At 43.4% G+C, this 15,821-nt stretch overlaps 1 long non-coding RNA gene across 1 annotated transcript; it reads right to left on the bottom strand.

The window, feature by feature from the left end:
• Positions 1–4,790: 4,790 nt before the first annotated feature.
• LOC127529740 (uncharacterized) lies at positions 4,791–5,346 on the bottom strand. Its single transcript, XR_007936330.1, has 2 exons — positions 4,934–5,346; positions 4,791–4,851 (listed from the first exon to the last, which is right to left on the bottom strand). It is a non-coding gene; the product is annotated as an uncharacterized LOC127529740 (long non-coding RNA).
• Positions 5,347–15,821: the final 10,475 nt, after the last annotated feature.

Below are 15,821 nucleotides of genomic sequence, written 5' to 3'. Positions count from 1 at the left end.
GGCAACCCACCAGAGAGAGCGCGAAGATGGCCAGGTCACCTGACACCTGACGTTTCAGGTCCTTTACGATGCAGAAGATCGGGAGGCCAACAGGTGAGAGACTTTTGGGTGGGGTCTGAGGGGAAGGGCTCAGCAAGGTAGTGGGACCCTGCTTCCATTTGTTTACCAGTTACCGTTCCCGGTTTTGTACCCCAACGCAGTTACATCAAATGGCTCCAGCGCCAGACCACCAAAGTCGGAACCAGGATGCATGCGCTCCAGCTGTATGTGCGGCGGAGAGACGAGGCGAAGGCGGCAGCAACCTCCTCCCTTTCCAAAACTACTACTGTTGCCCCCTACTGCCTCTCTCTCTGCAGCAGCCTCTGTTGTCGAGATTCCCGATGACGTGCTGCTGTCTGCCAGAATGGAGTTGGATGCTGGTAAGTGACAGCCACCCATGGAAACTGGTGGTGGCTCCTTCACTTTTTCTGTTTAACCTGTTATTTGTTTGAATTTGTAAATAACCTTCCCCAGTATCTACCTCCCAGTCTGAAACCAGTGGAGGGCCTGTGCCATCTCAGCGCTCCCAACCGACGGCTGATCAGGGAAAGCAGCCTTCGCAAACGCTGTCTGTAGCCAGGAGAGAGGTGAGTTAAAAGAATGTGTTTCTTTGAATGCCATTGCCGGGAAAGGAACAGGGCCTGTCTGATTGTTTTTGTTTGTTTTTCTCTTCCTCATGCTGTCTCTCTTTCTTTCTCTCTCTCTCTCTCACACACACACACAGCTACTTTTGCCCGAGGGCTGGAGGACCTCACTTCCTAAAGAACAGCACATGTGGGTAAGCCGGGTCCTTTTCACCACGGGCAAGTGCGGAAAGCCTTTGGTGGCATCCTCCCAGCCCCCGCAACATGCACCTTCAGCCCCCAACATCGCCTGACACCTTTTTTCAATGCCCGTTCTTCCTGTGGATGCCGTACCGCATGTGGGGCTACAAGCTCTCCTGCACGGTATGCAGCCACAGGTTGTTGGGAGCCAGACTCTACAGGACTGTCCGGAGGGTCCTGGACGCAGACGGATGGTACTTTATGGCCACAGAGTACCTGGAGTGCTGGCGCTGCAGGAAGAAGGTGGCAGGCTGGTCGCAGGATGTCCTGGATCATCTGCACCATACCCACCGGGATAAGTTTCCAGCTATCCTGACTTACAGGTCAGACAAGGAGTCTTCGATGGCTGGGTCAACTCTCCACAGGTAGACGGGCACACGCGGGCAGTAATAACATCTGTTCTCTCTAACACAGGTTATCCTGCGACAAAAAAGCTCATTGGGCAGATGCGTGAGCGCACGCTGGGCAACGGGGCCAACCGGCTGCGCAGATATCTGCTCGAGGAGCACACCAGGTCCTGGATGTTGCAGTCCAAAATGTACATGTTTGCGTTGTCCAAGTTCATCGCATCGGGTGCCGAGCCATCTGCAAGTCTCATTCAACCACCACGGATGACCCCGGTACCCGGTGCAAAGTGGTTGCTGTCCGTCTACGCCAGGGAGGTGGCTTCGAGGCTAGAAGAGACCAAGACCCGGATCACCTCCATCTTCAGCTCGATCTTGAAGATGGACTCGACCAAGAAGGTGAGCAATATTGCCATTCCCTCCTTCCTTCTTTTCTCCTTTCCTTCCAGCTCACTGTCACTCTCCCTTTCATCGTTCAGGTGGCCAAGAAACTCGCTGGTGCCGCGGCAGGTATGGCAGCCTGGGTGACCAACGTAGGGAATGAGCACGGCCAGATCTTGATCAACGTCCTCACTGCAGCCGAGGGCGCTGGCCTGCACCCCATGGCCACCGGGCTGATGCAGCGATACCGTGATGCCAGTGTGTCCCCGCCTCTGGTCCTGTATGTGGACTGAGACTGCTGTTCCCACGGGGGGCCATCAAAGGTGTCCCTGTTATTCCACCAGTGGGATCAGCTAGTGGTGCGGCTCGACTTGTGGCACCTGATGCGACGCTTCACAGCGGGTGTCACCACGGAGTGCCACCCACTATACAGCCTATTCATGGCGCGTCTCTCGTTCTGTATTTTTGAGTGGGACCAGGGAGACATCGCCCGGCTGAGACAGGCCAAGGCTGGTGATGCGGGGAAGGGTCCCCGAGGCTCTGGCTTTGGAAACATCCCGTTAAAGGAGCTGGCCCGCCACTGCTGCTGCCGCACGCATGAGGTGGAGGAGACCGGCCGGCTCATTGACGAGATGCTGGAGGCCTTCTGGGACACCACTGACATCATGGGTATCCCGCTTTTGGACCGTGACAAGATCCAGGACATTTGCAAGACTCTGAGGTGCCACCTCCACTGCATCCTGGACCCACCCAGCGTGCGCAAGGTTCAACTTCATTGGAGTCGTTCCACCTGCATTTGAACTGCTTCATACCTGGTAAGGGTGCCCAGAAACCTGTTCTTTGTGACTTGTGTTGTGCGAGGGAGTGGTTGGCATTGTATATTTCTCTCTGTCTCTCTCACCGTGTCTTTCAGGCACTTCAGCCAGTGCAGCCCACTTTCAGGCCTATCTCCTGGAAGGCCTGGCGCAGTGGAACAAGGACCGCGCGGCACAGGCAGTGGAGGCAGCAGACCGTGATATTGTCTGCTACAGTGGCCAACTCCAGCACTCCTTCAATCAGCTGAGCAAACTTGTGTTTCACAAGAAGCTGGTTGAGGATTACTCCCGGCCTGCGAAGTACACTGGTGAGGTGGGTGTCCAGCCCTTGTCTTGTTTTGTCTTGTCTTGTCTTGTCTTGTCTGTCATTTCCTCATTTTCATTTTAAACCAGTTCCCTCTTTTTCACAGGTGAGCTCATTGGCGTCCAGTACCTGTTTTCACAGACCGGTCAAGTGCTGGAGAAAGTAATTGGCAGGGATCCCAATGCTCTGGATAGGATGGACACAGATGATGATGACGATAGTGTTGACGAGGGCTTCCAAGAGGACAAGGGGTCGGTAGAGGAGCATCTCTGCCACACCCTCTTCGGCCTAGAGGAGGACTTTGCCCGGCCTACTTCGAAACCGCTGACGTCTGACACATCTCAGTCGCGCCTTGCCATCGGCGCCTCACAGTCTGGGCCAGCCGACCAGGAGACCTCCCCTGGAGACGAGGCCATTCAAAGGGTGTCCCATGAGTTGGTAAGTCTCTCCCGACGAGTCGTGATATAACTGTGGAATATCTGATGAGTACTCCCCTTTCTCACTTTAGCTCTCTTCCCCCAACAGAATAGCCTTGGACCTGACAGTGGCCCAGGTTACCAGAACATGGTCAACCTGACCTGTAGTCTCTTGAAACTGCGTCACCATGCTTATGTGACGCAGCAGCAAGTGGTGGAGATCGTCGCCCTCTGGAAACGATTGCCAGAGGGCGACAAGGCCCCAGTCCACTTCCCGCCATGCCACCAGGAAAGACAGGTGAAGGGGAGGTTCCGACGCAAGCACTCACAGACCAGTGTCATACCGGGAGTGGAGAGCTTGTGACGGTAGGTGCTCAATCTCTTTGGTGTGGCCTCTTTCCTTTTGTTCAGATATCGATGGCAGGACTGACTGACTGACTGACTGACTGACTGACTCTCTCTCTCTCTCTCTCTCTCTCTCTCTCCCTCCCAAACCCACCCCCCGAATTTTCTAAGTGCATGGTCGGCCAAGGCGGCCAAGCCGCACTGATGCCAAACATCAGCCGCCTTGTGGAGACTGTTTGTATAGAGCTGTCCAGGATTCACACTGAAGGAACCACCATCTGCGGCGTGAGGGTGAACCGCTGGGCAGCTGTAATACGCGATTACATCTGCATTCAGGAGAATGTCCTTACAAACTTACTTACTCGTGTCCCAAACACACATTCAGCTATTCCCCCTCAATCAGCGCACCTTGGCAGAATGGTAAGCACACACTAGACAAATGGGGTCCACCATGCCCCTCTCCTCCCTCCCACCCTGACTTCCTTTCCTTTGCTTTGTGTCCCTGTAGGCACTATTCTCGCACCAGGGAGCTGGTAAGGCGGGCTCTGGAGATGACCGTCCCATTGCCAAGCAGGTCGGCTCTTGCTTCAAAGCCTGCCCCTGCCGTACGCCCACGACCCACAGGCCCCGAGCAGACCACTGCACAAGATTTTGAATACCATGACCCACCTGACCCATCTGGTCAGGCGACACAGCGAGCTAGGGGCCCCATGGAGGTGACACCACGACCAATCGTCGGGCACCCCCCCGTGCCACATGAACCACCCGCCACCCAGCCACTCCCCCCGCCGACAGACACTGCCGTCCCTCCGCTTCCACCGCCACCAGCCGAAACTTCAGTACCCCGCACCACTGCCTGGCGGCAGAGGAAGAAGCAGGAGGTGGAGGAGCTGGCACGACAGCAAGGTATCCCTCTCAAACAAAGGAAAAAGGTGGAGGCCTTTGTTTGCCAGCGCTGTGGCCGTCCAAAAACGAAAGAGTTCGGCCACAGCCACTTTGGGAGGGAAACCTTTTGCTCCACCTCAGCCGGCAAAACTGTACTGGAGTGGCTGGAGGAAAAGAGAAGTGAAAAGCAAAATCGTGCCAGGGGGGATTGCCATTTAAAAAAAATTCTTTCTTTCTTTAATTAATTAATTGATTAATTGATTGATTGATTGATTAATTAATTATTCAATTTGTAGATGGGCCCATACATTGCTTCTTCTTCTTCTTTTTTTTTTTTTGTTCACGAGGAGGCCTGCTTAAGATTTTTGTTAATCTGTATAACTGCCTGGCACTTTGTATGTTGTCAGAAAGGAAGGCCTTCTTCCTTTTTTAAGCTGTTTTTACTTTTTTTTGGCAATCTTTGCAAATGACTGGCACTTTATATGTTGTCAAGGATGCCTCCTTCCTTTTTCAAGCTGTTTTTACTTTTTTTTTGGCAATCTTTGCAAATAACTGGCACTTTATATGTTGTCAAGGAGACCTCCTTCCTTTTTCAAGCTGTTTTAACTTTTTTTGTTTTCAATTTTTGCAAATGACTGGCACTTTATATGTTGGCAGGCCTCCTCCTCTCAATTTTCTTTTTTAATTTTGGGCTTCATCTGCAGGTTATGGCACTGACAGTTATTTTTTTATTGCAAAAATTGTTGTTTGATATTTATTTGTTTAGTTATTGTATGTATATAGTTATTTCATGTTATTTTTTTATAAACCTTGGATTGTTGTTTGATTTTTATTTATTGTATGTATATAGTTATTTCATGTTATATTTATTGTATGTATATAGTTATTTCATGTTATTTTTTCTTGGATTGTTGTTTGATTTCTATTTATTGTATGTATATAGTTCTTTCATTTAATTTTTTCATAAACCTTGTTGATTGAATCATTGTGTTTGCCTGCCTTCCTGTTTCTGTCCTGCTGCCACTTTAAGGGCTGTCTGTTTACCTTCCCGCTACCATGTGGCTAATTGGCTATGCGTCCGCCCCTTTCACCTTCTACAAACCCTGCTCTGCTCCGGTGGTGGCCATCTTCCGCCCCGAAGATCGGCTCATATTTTTTGCGCTGTGTCTGTTTGGGTCTCCTCTGGGTGCTGTAGGTTTCCCCCACAGTCTAAGGACATGCAAGTTAGTTGGATTGGCAATGCTAAATTTGTCCTAGAGCAGGGGTGTCGAACTCCGGGCCTGGAGGGCCGCAGTGGCTACAGGTTTTCATTCTAACCCTTTTCCTAATCAGTGAGTAGTTTTCACTGCTAATTAACTCCTTTTCCCTTCATTTCAATAGCCCTGTTTTTAAGGATTCAGTCCTCTGAATTGATTTGTTTCTTCATTAAATGGCAGCCAAACAGAAATGAGACGTGAAACGAGCCAACAGATGACCAGCTAAACTGGGATTTCAAACTCCAACCAGTTTCACTCCAACCAGTCTCTTAATGAGAAGCTGATTCTTGCTGTTAAGTAAGCCCATTATTTAATTCAATGGCTTGTTGCTGCTCCCATTCTGCCACAGCAGACATTTCCAAATCTGTTGATTTTTCTGTTTTTTCTGTCATATGGTGGCTTGTTTGATGTCTCATTATTGTTTGGCTACTAATTAAGGAAAAAGAGACGATTAAGGGGCCTGAGTCAAGTTAATTAAAACTAAAGCAAAAGAAGTTAATTAGCAGTAAAAACGGCTCACTAATGAAGAAGATGGTTAGAATAAAAACATGCAGCCACTGCGGCCCTCGAGGACCAGAGTTTGACACCTGTGCCCTAGAGCAGGGGTGCCCAACTCCAGTCCTGGAGGGCCGCAGTGGACGCAGGTTTTCATTCTAACCCTTTTCTTAATGAGTGACCGGTTTTTGCTGCTAATTAACTTCTTTTGAATTCATTTTCTTTGACTTGCTCTTGGAGACTCAGACCCCTTAATTGTTTCTTTTTCCTTAATTAGCAGCCAAACAATAACAAGACATAAAATGAGCCAAAACAGGCCCAGCAAACTGTGACCATCATACAATATCTGAAAATAAAGAAAGGTGAAGGTCTCAAGAATGCTGATCTGCTCTTAGAAAAGAGAAAATCCTTAATTTTGGAAATGTCTGCTATTGCAAAATGAGAGTGGCAACAAGCCATGGAATTAAAGAACGGGTTTAATTAACGACAAGACTCAGCGCCTCATTAAGCAACTGGTTGGAGTGAAATTGGTTGGAGTTTCAGGCCCTGACTTAGCTGGCCTTCTGTTGGCTCACTCACTTCACATATCACTTCTGCATTGGTGCCATTTAAGGAAAGAAATGAAGCAATTCAGAGGAACGACGAAGAAATTCAGGGAAACATTTCTTAAAAAACCAAGTCAATTAAACTTAATTCAAAAGAAGTTAATTAGCAGCAAAAACAGGTCACTAATTAAGAAAAGGGCTAGAATGAAAACCTGCAGCCACTGTGGCCCTCCAGGACTGGAGTTGGGCACCCCTGCCCTAGAGTATATGTGGTGTGTAAGTGTGTTGCCTTGTAATAGACTGGCACCCTGTCCAGGGTATTGTTCCTGATTTGAGCCCTGTGCATGCTGGGATTGGCTCCAGGGGGACCAGGGTCCTGCTCAGGAATTAAGTGGGCTTTGAAAATGATATGGTATAGTATTTTGTTTCACACTGACTCTTCCATTTGTTTTTTGTAAGATAACCAAGGAGTGATTTGTGTACTGTTGATTATCTTCCCTAAAGTATGTCACTGAAACAGAAAGAATCCCACTTGCTTTCTTTTGTTTTTGAACTGCTCTCCATCCTTTTGCAAGTTCTAATAGAATCTGACTATACTGTCACTTCCATATTGCATGATATTCTATTTTGGTCTGCTTGGCTTGACAGCATTACTCATAATATACCAATTATGTTGTACTATTAGTTTGTAGCCTGTTTAGTATTTATATACTATATGCATGGTTAATTTTAATAGCTCCTTTTGACACTTGCTGTTGCTTTGTCAGTCACTGCTGTGCTTTACACTACCTTGTAGTTTTATAATGTGGGATTGCTTTTTAAATAGCTTGCTTGTTAAAATGAGTTAGGCATTCTTGCTAGCACCTGTAGAGTTTCCAATGTTTGCCATTTTTACAGTAATTTTACTGTATTTTAATCTTGACTAATTGTTTTTCAAGATATTAAAAGATACCACATAAATGCAAAATATTAAGATGCATTAGATAGAGAGAGGTTGTGAGAATGCACTAATACCACGTGTTGCTGCACCCACCACACTACGAACTACCTCTGGGTCTCAAATTAGGACCTTGGCTATAACAAAAATAACAGTGCTTAAAGTGTGCATATCCTTCACCAGGTTAAGGAGGTTACTAGATACAGTAAGAGCAGTTTAGGAGTGACTTTCTGTGTAGTAAGTTAACCTGTGGAAAAACACAGTAATGTGCACAATACTGTGTTTTAATGTGTCTGTGTATGCAAAATATGCAACATGTCATATTTTTAAAAAACTTACTGCACACCTCCATGACGATGTGAACGACAGGCATAAATAGAATTGATTTTACCAGTATGCGATAAATTTCATGTGTTAAGCTGCATAAAAAAGACAGGGAAATGATGAAGTTTCATGTTTTGCAAGTTTGAATTTTAATGTTTAGTTTTAATTTTACTGATTCTGAATTTAAACTTACCTCATTAATATTCATATTTGGGTGTAGTTGTCAGTATATATTTGCATAATAGAAGGGGACATGAGAACCCTACAGATGCTAAAGGATGTTGTAGCAGGGTTAAAATGTAAATCCATGTAGTCCCTCTTCATGTGTATTCCTCATGTGTAAATGAAGAAAGCCTTTAGAGGACCACTGAGTCCTTACACTTGGTTTAATCCTGGATGGGCCAGTAAATCAGCACTTCCAAGAAGCTGGCCATTCACACTGCCTTGCAGCACATAGATCCGCCAACAGGCATCATGATTGGCAGCATGACACTGGGGAAAACACAATTCTTCTGATACCTTGGAAGCATAATCTCTAGTGATGCCTCTATGACTGAGGAAAATCTGAATCATCTTTGACAAGCCTTCACTGCTTTCAGCCACCTTAGAAAGTGTGTCTAAATGCTAAAATAGTATTTTTACAGGAGACCCACTTATTAAGCAAGGATCAGTTCCGGCTGCAAAAAGATTGGACTGGCCAAATGTTCCATTCCAGCTTTACAAAAAAAAAAACTAGAGGTGTGGGAATTCTTATCCATAGAACAGCCTCATTTGTAGTATCAGATGTTGTATCTGATCCTGAAGGAAGATACATTATTGTCATGGGTAATTTATTTAATTGTAAAGTGATTTTGATAAATGTTTATGCACCCAATGTGGATGATAGGGACTTCATCCAAAATGTATTTGCATCCATTCCCAATATGAACATATATAAAATTATAATGACTGGGGATTTTAATTGTGTTTTAAATCCTAATCTAGATAGGTCTCCTGTCACAGGGGGGATGAAATCTGACACTGCAAAGACAATTACACAGTTTGTAACTGACCACAACTTATCAGACCTCTGGAGATTTCTAAACCTAAACTCAAGGACATATTCCTTCTACTCACCAGTGCATCATTGCTACTCAAGAATTGATTATTTCTTTGTAGATAACAATTTCTTGCCTACTATTAAATCCTGCAAGTACGACGCTATTGTTATTTCCGACCATGCCCCTCTGATCTTGGAGCTAAAATCATTATGCTCCACATATTCGCAGATGGCATCTTAACCCGCTTTTATTAGCAGACGAGAACTTTACAGAATTTATATCAAAACAAATCAGATTTTTTTCTACAGACAAACACATCCTCAGACGTCTCTGCAGGAATACTCTGGGAAACCCTGAAGGCCTTCTTAAGAGGACAGATTATCTCATATTTTTCCCATAGAAATAAATTGGAAACCAAGCAGATATCAAAGCTAACCAGCGAAATTACTAGAATAGATCAAGAACATCCCAGGTGTCCAAGTGAGGCTCTTCATAGGAAAAGGCAGGCTCTGCATTCAGAACTCAACCACTTGACAACTAAAGAAACTGAACAACTTATTTATAAATCAAGACATCATGGTTTGAAGATGGCGCCGACTGTTGTGGCTGGCCATCTGCTCATCTCGCTAGTCTATGTTTTAACTTTGTTTTTATGTTTTAGTTTATCTCAACGGACACTGTCCTACGATCGTGAGTCTTTACTTAACATATTTTCTGGCTTGCTTTCCTCTCAATTTTCATCTCCTGATGAGATTTTTTGTGAACCTCCACCTTTGTTTTATTAATTTCCTGACTTCTTCACCTGGACACCGGTGTTCACCTGTATCAGTTTGTTGAATGCCCCCCGGAGACGCAAACGCACCTGCCGCCATCGTGTAAAAACAGCCGGAATTGCTGTTAGACAACACTGACTCAAGTCCCAGAGTTTTGATTCCCGATGCCTGCGAGTCGTCTATGACCCATCTTCTCCTGCACAGGACTCCATCCCTGGTTCATGGGCGCTGGACACCGGATTTAAGTTCTCCATTTCAAGGCGGCATCACTCCTCCTCGGAGAGCTCTCGGGCAGTAAATGCCACTAATCTTTGCACGCTCACCCGTGCTCATCCCGCAACAAGCTCTTCTACCTCTATCAAGACTACTCTCTTGAACGTGAGATCAGTGTCTAATAAAACCTTTATTCTGCAAGACTTTATTACCTCAAATAATCTGGATTTCTTTTTCATCACTGAAACCTGAATTTTAAATAGTGACTCTTCATGTTTTACTGACTTGGTACCATCAGGTTATTCATTTTTAAACTCACTGCAGCTGACCTCGTAATGGTGGGGGCATTGCCACTGTTTTTAAAAGTATGTTCTTGTGTCAGAGCCTTACAAAGGGTCCGTTTAGCAGCTTTGAACTGGATGCCATCATCTAAATGCTACACCGATCACTCTCCCACTTGGATAGAGGCAGTGGTGCTGTAAGAATTATGTTTCTAGACTTATCTAGAGCCTTCAACACCATCCAACCTCTGTTACTTAGGGACAAGCTGACAGAGATGGGAGTAGATTCATACCTGGTGGCATGGATCGTGGACTATCTTACAAACAGACCTCAGTATGTGCATCTCGGGAACTGCAGGTCTGACATTGTGATCAGCAACACAGGAGCGCCGCAGGGGACTGTACTTTTCTCCAGTCCTTTTCAGCCTATATACATCGGACTTCCAATACAACTCGGAGTCCTGCCACGTGCAAAAGTTCACTGACGACACTGCTATTGTGGGCTGCATCAGGAGTGAGCAGGAGGTGGAGTATAGGAACCTCATCAAGGAGTTTGTTAAATGGTGCAACTGAAACCACCTACACCTGAACACCAGCAAAACCAAGGAGCTGGTGGTGGATTTTAGGAGGCCCAGGCCCCTCCTGGACCCCATGATCATCTGGACTGCCAATACTGATGCTCTGTGCAAGAGAGGACAGAGCCGACTATACTTCCTTAGAAGATGTTCCTTCAACATCTGCAATAAGATGCTGCAGATGTTCTATCAGACGGTTGTGGTGAGTGCCCTCTTCTACGCAGTGGTGTGCTGGGGTGGCAGCATAAAGAAGAAGGACGCCTCACGCCTGGACAAACTGGTGAGGAAGGCAGGCTCTATTGTAGGCATGGAGCTAGACAGTTTGACATCCGTGGCACAGCAATGGACGCTCAGCAGGCTCCTATCAATTATGGAGAATCCACTGCATCCACTAAACAGTGTCATGTCCAGACAGAGGAGCAGCTTCAGCAACAGACTGCTGTCACTGTCCTGCTCCACTGACAGACTGAGGAGATCGTTCCAATACCAAACTATGTGACTCTTCAGTTCCACCCGGGGGGTAAACGTTAACATTATTCAAAGTTATTGTCTGTTTTTACCTACATTTTTATTACTCTTTAATATTGTTTTTTTGTATCAGTATGCTGCTGCTGGAGTATGTGAATTTCACCTTGGGATTAATAAAGTATCTATCTATCTATCTATCTATCTATCTATCTATCTATCTATCTATCTATCTATCTATCTATCTATCTATCTATCTATCTATCTATCTATCTATCTATCTATCTATCTATCTATCTATCTATCTTTTCGAAGTGTGCAGCTCCCCTTCTTTGTTGTTTGTCGTGGTTTATAGACCTGCTGTATTTAATGATACCTTCATTTCTGAATTCTCTGATCTCCTGGCTGATATTACCCTCTCCTATGACAAAGTATTTATTGTTGGTGATTTTAACATTCACGTTTGTTGTCAAACCTTTGGTCAATGACTTTTTATCACTATTGGACTCATTTGATTTTATCCAGCATATTAATATGCCAACTCACTCTCTCGGTCACACCCTTGATCTCATTCTTACTCGTGATATTTCAGTTAATAATATTGATTTATGCAATGTTTCTTTCACTGATCATTTTTCTATAATGATGGATATGAATATTACTGTTGATGTCTTGACTACTAGCTGTCCCCAACACTGCTCGCGCTTTTTACATTCTTCTATTATATCCGATTTTAAAACCATATTCTCTAGTCTTGATGTGCATGTCCAAAATAATGATATCGATGATTCTGTCTTAAAATTTCATTCTTCTTGTAAAACAGTTTTAGACTCAATTGCTCTGCCCAAGATACACTGTAATAAGGGTAGACCTGCTCCCTGGCTAAATGAAACTATGCGATCGCTGCACTGTGCCTGTCGAGCTGCTGAACGACGTTGGAAAATAGATGGACTGATTGTTTCTAAACAAATTTTTAGGACTTCTCTATTCAACTTCCAGGCAGCCGTTAAGAAATCTAAACATGATTTCTTTGCTGATTTAGTATCCCATCATTCTAAGAATCCTACAGTCTTATTTAATTCAATTAATGCGGTCATTCACCCTCATTCTGTGATAGGATTAAATAGCACTGTTCATTCATGTGAGCAGTTTCTATCATTCTTTGTCAGCAAAATTGATACTATCCGCTGTGGCATTGTTCAAACTGGCTATGAACTTCCTACTGTTAAACAGTCTTAGAATCCTTTGATCTAGTCTCACTTTCACAGTTAAAAAGAACTATTGACACCCTTAAACCAGCTCCCAGCCCTCTCGATATTGTACCACCACGCCTCTTAGTGGAAACCTTTGATGTTTTGGGCCCATCTTTACTAGCCATTATCAATGATTCTATAAGTGTGGGGGTTGTACTTTCATTTTTTAAACATGCTGCGGTCCATCCCTATCTAAAAAAGGCAGAATTAGATCCTGGAGTTTTAGCCAATTTTTGCCCAATTTCTCAACTGTCATTTCTGGCTAAAATTCTAGAAAGAATTATTTATAATCAATTGGTCGATCACCTTAACTCCAATAATTTATTTGAGATCTACCAATCTGGCTTTAGGCGTTTTCATCGTGTTGAGATGGCCCTCCTGAAAGTATTCAATGACATCTCTATTATTACTGACTCAGGTGACGCGGCAGTCCTTCTCCTCCTTGACCTGTCCACTGCCTTTGACACTATTGACCATGAGATATTGCTGATGCGGGTTGAACATCTTGTTGGGCTTAAAGGGGCTGCTCTTAACTGGTTCAGGTCATATTTAACTGGTAGACACTTTTCAGTGACTTTAAATTCCTCTTTTTCGTCTACTGCTCCTCTTAAATATGGTGTTCCTCAGGGATCCATTTTGGGTCCTATTTTATTCTCTATATACCTGCATCCTATTGGAACTATTTTTAGGAAATTTAACATTTCTTTTCACTGCTATGTGGATGATACACAGGTTTATATTCCTGTCTGCAACTCTGCAATAAATCAGCTCCACAACTGTCTTTCTAAACTTAGATCCTGGATGGCTAATAATAATAATAAATCTGAATCAAAATAAAACGGAGGTGCTTATAGTGGGTCCATCAGCTAAAGCCCAAATTGGTCTTGGACTTCTCGGCTCTTTCTCTGTCTTTTGCAAACCTCAAGTCCGCAATCTTGGTGTAATCTTTGACAGTAACCTCTCTTTTGAGAAACAAGTAAATTCTGTAGTCAAGAGTTGCTTTTTCCAGCTTCATCTATTAGGTAAGATCAAGCCTTTTTTATCTTCTAGAGGTCTTGAGAAAGCTACTCATGCTTTTATCTTTTCTTGCCTTGATTACTGCAACTCGCTGTATTCTGGGATTAGCAAATCCCTGATACACACGTTACAGTTGGTCCAGAATGCTGCCGCTCGCTTTCTGGTTGGGGCAAGAAAGTATGACTCTGTTTCTCCTATTTTAGCTTCTTTACACTGGCTGTCTGTCAGTTTTCGAATTGATTTTCAAATCTTGTTGTTAGTTTTTAAAACTTTACATGGGCTTGCTCCTGCCTATTTATCTGAATTGTGTGTTTTACACCAGCCATCCAGAGTGTTTAGATCTTCTGGTCAGTTGTCTCTTGTTGTCCCTCGTACCAAGTGTAAAACCAAGGGGGACAGGGCCTTTGCAGCTGCTGCTCCTCACCTGTGGAACTCTTTACCTCATTACATAAAGGAGTTGTCTACAATTGAACTGTTTAAAACAAGATTAAGGACTCATTTCTATTCACTTGCATTCCGTGACCTTCAGTAATATTGATGATTTCCTCATTGTGATTATATAACTTTACTTCTATTTATTATTTATTTTATTTATTTATATTTTATTATTATTTATTTTATTTTTATTATTTATGTTCATATATTTTTATTTCTATTTATGTTATTTGTTTGTTTTTCTTTTATTCTATTATTGTAAAGCACTTTCACCACAGCATTCCTATGTTGTTTTAAACGTGCTATATAAATAAATTGACATTGACATTGACATTACTATGAACATGGAGAGAAAGCTAATAAGCTTTTAGCTCAACAAATCCAGAAGCAAGAAGTTCGCAATGCAATCCCAGCAATCACCAACACAAACTGAGACAAAATCATTGACCATAAAAATATAATGCACACATTTAGAGACTACTATAAATCCTAATATTCTACTGAGTTTAAAGAAGATAAGACACAATCTAATGCATTTCTGGATTCATTAGAGATACCACAAATAGATACTCTAAGTGCAGAGGAATTGGATAAACTGTTGGCACTATCAGAATTATTAGATGCTATAAAGTCACTTCAGAGTGGGAAAGCAGCAGGACCCGATGGCTACCCTGCTGAGTTTTATAAGAAGTTCACCACTTCTATTAGCAACATTCACAGAAGCTAGAGACAATAAAATTCTACCTCAAACTTTTCACCAAGCATTAATCACCATCATTCCTAAACAAAATAAGGACGTATTACAATGTGCATCATACAGACCAATTTCACTTCTGAATGATGATGTTAAGATACTCTCCAAAGTCCTAGCTAGAAGGATGGAGAAAGTGCTGCCTTCGGTAATATCACAAGATCAAACTGGATTTATTAAAGGCCAACACTTAGCATCCAATCTTCGACGCCTGTTTAATGTAATATATTCACCCGCAAAGTCAAACATCCCAGAGATTTTATTATCCTTGGATGCAGAAAAAGCATTTCATATGATTGAATGGAACTACCTTTTCACTGAATTGGAGAACATGGCCCTAACATCTGTGCATGGATCAAACTGGCTGTATACCAATTCAGAAGCTTTAGTTTGTATTAACATTAATTCAGACTACTTTAAACTAGAATGTGGTAACAGACAAGGATGCCCCTTGTCACCACTACTTTTTGCAATCGGCATTGAGCCACTGGCAGTTCACTGTCGAAACGCTCATGAGATAAAGGGGATTATCAGAGAAGGACTTGAACAGAAAATTTCTCTATATGCAGATGATATGGTACTGTATATATCAGACCCACAAAATACTGTGCCTGCAGTCCTAACAGCACTAACAGAATTTGAAAAGATTTCTGGTCTCAGAATTAATTTGACTAAAAGTGTGCTCTTTCCAGTGAATTCTCAAGCATACAATATTAGATTGGACACCTTCCCTTTTATCATTGCAGATCAGTTTAAATATCTAGGGGTAAACATCACAAGTAAACATAAAGCTCTTTATCAACAAAATTTTGCTGTCTGTATGGAAAAAATTAAGCAAGATTTGCATAGATGGTCAACCCTTCATCTCACTTTAGCTGGAAGAATTAACATTATTAAGATGAATATCCTCCTTAAGCTTCTCTTTTTGTTTCAAAGCATCCCAATATACATCAATAAATCGCTTTTTAAGAAATTAGATTCAACTATAACCACATTTATTTGGAGTTCTAAACTATCCACTGTAGCAGATACGCCCTTGATCCACCTCTCGGACCCTCAGGTACCACTCCAAACACGATATAAAAGCACAAGACTTCTTTATTTTGCT

Source organism: Erpetoichthys calabaricus, chromosome 12, assembly GCF_900747795.2.
Source record: "Erpetoichthys calabaricus chromosome 12, fErpCal1.3, whole genome shotgun sequence".
Lineage (NCBI taxonomy): Eukaryota > Metazoa > Chordata > Cladistia > Polypteriformes > Polypteridae > Erpetoichthys > Erpetoichthys calabaricus.
This window is presented reverse-complemented; position numbering and strand designations above follow the sequence as displayed.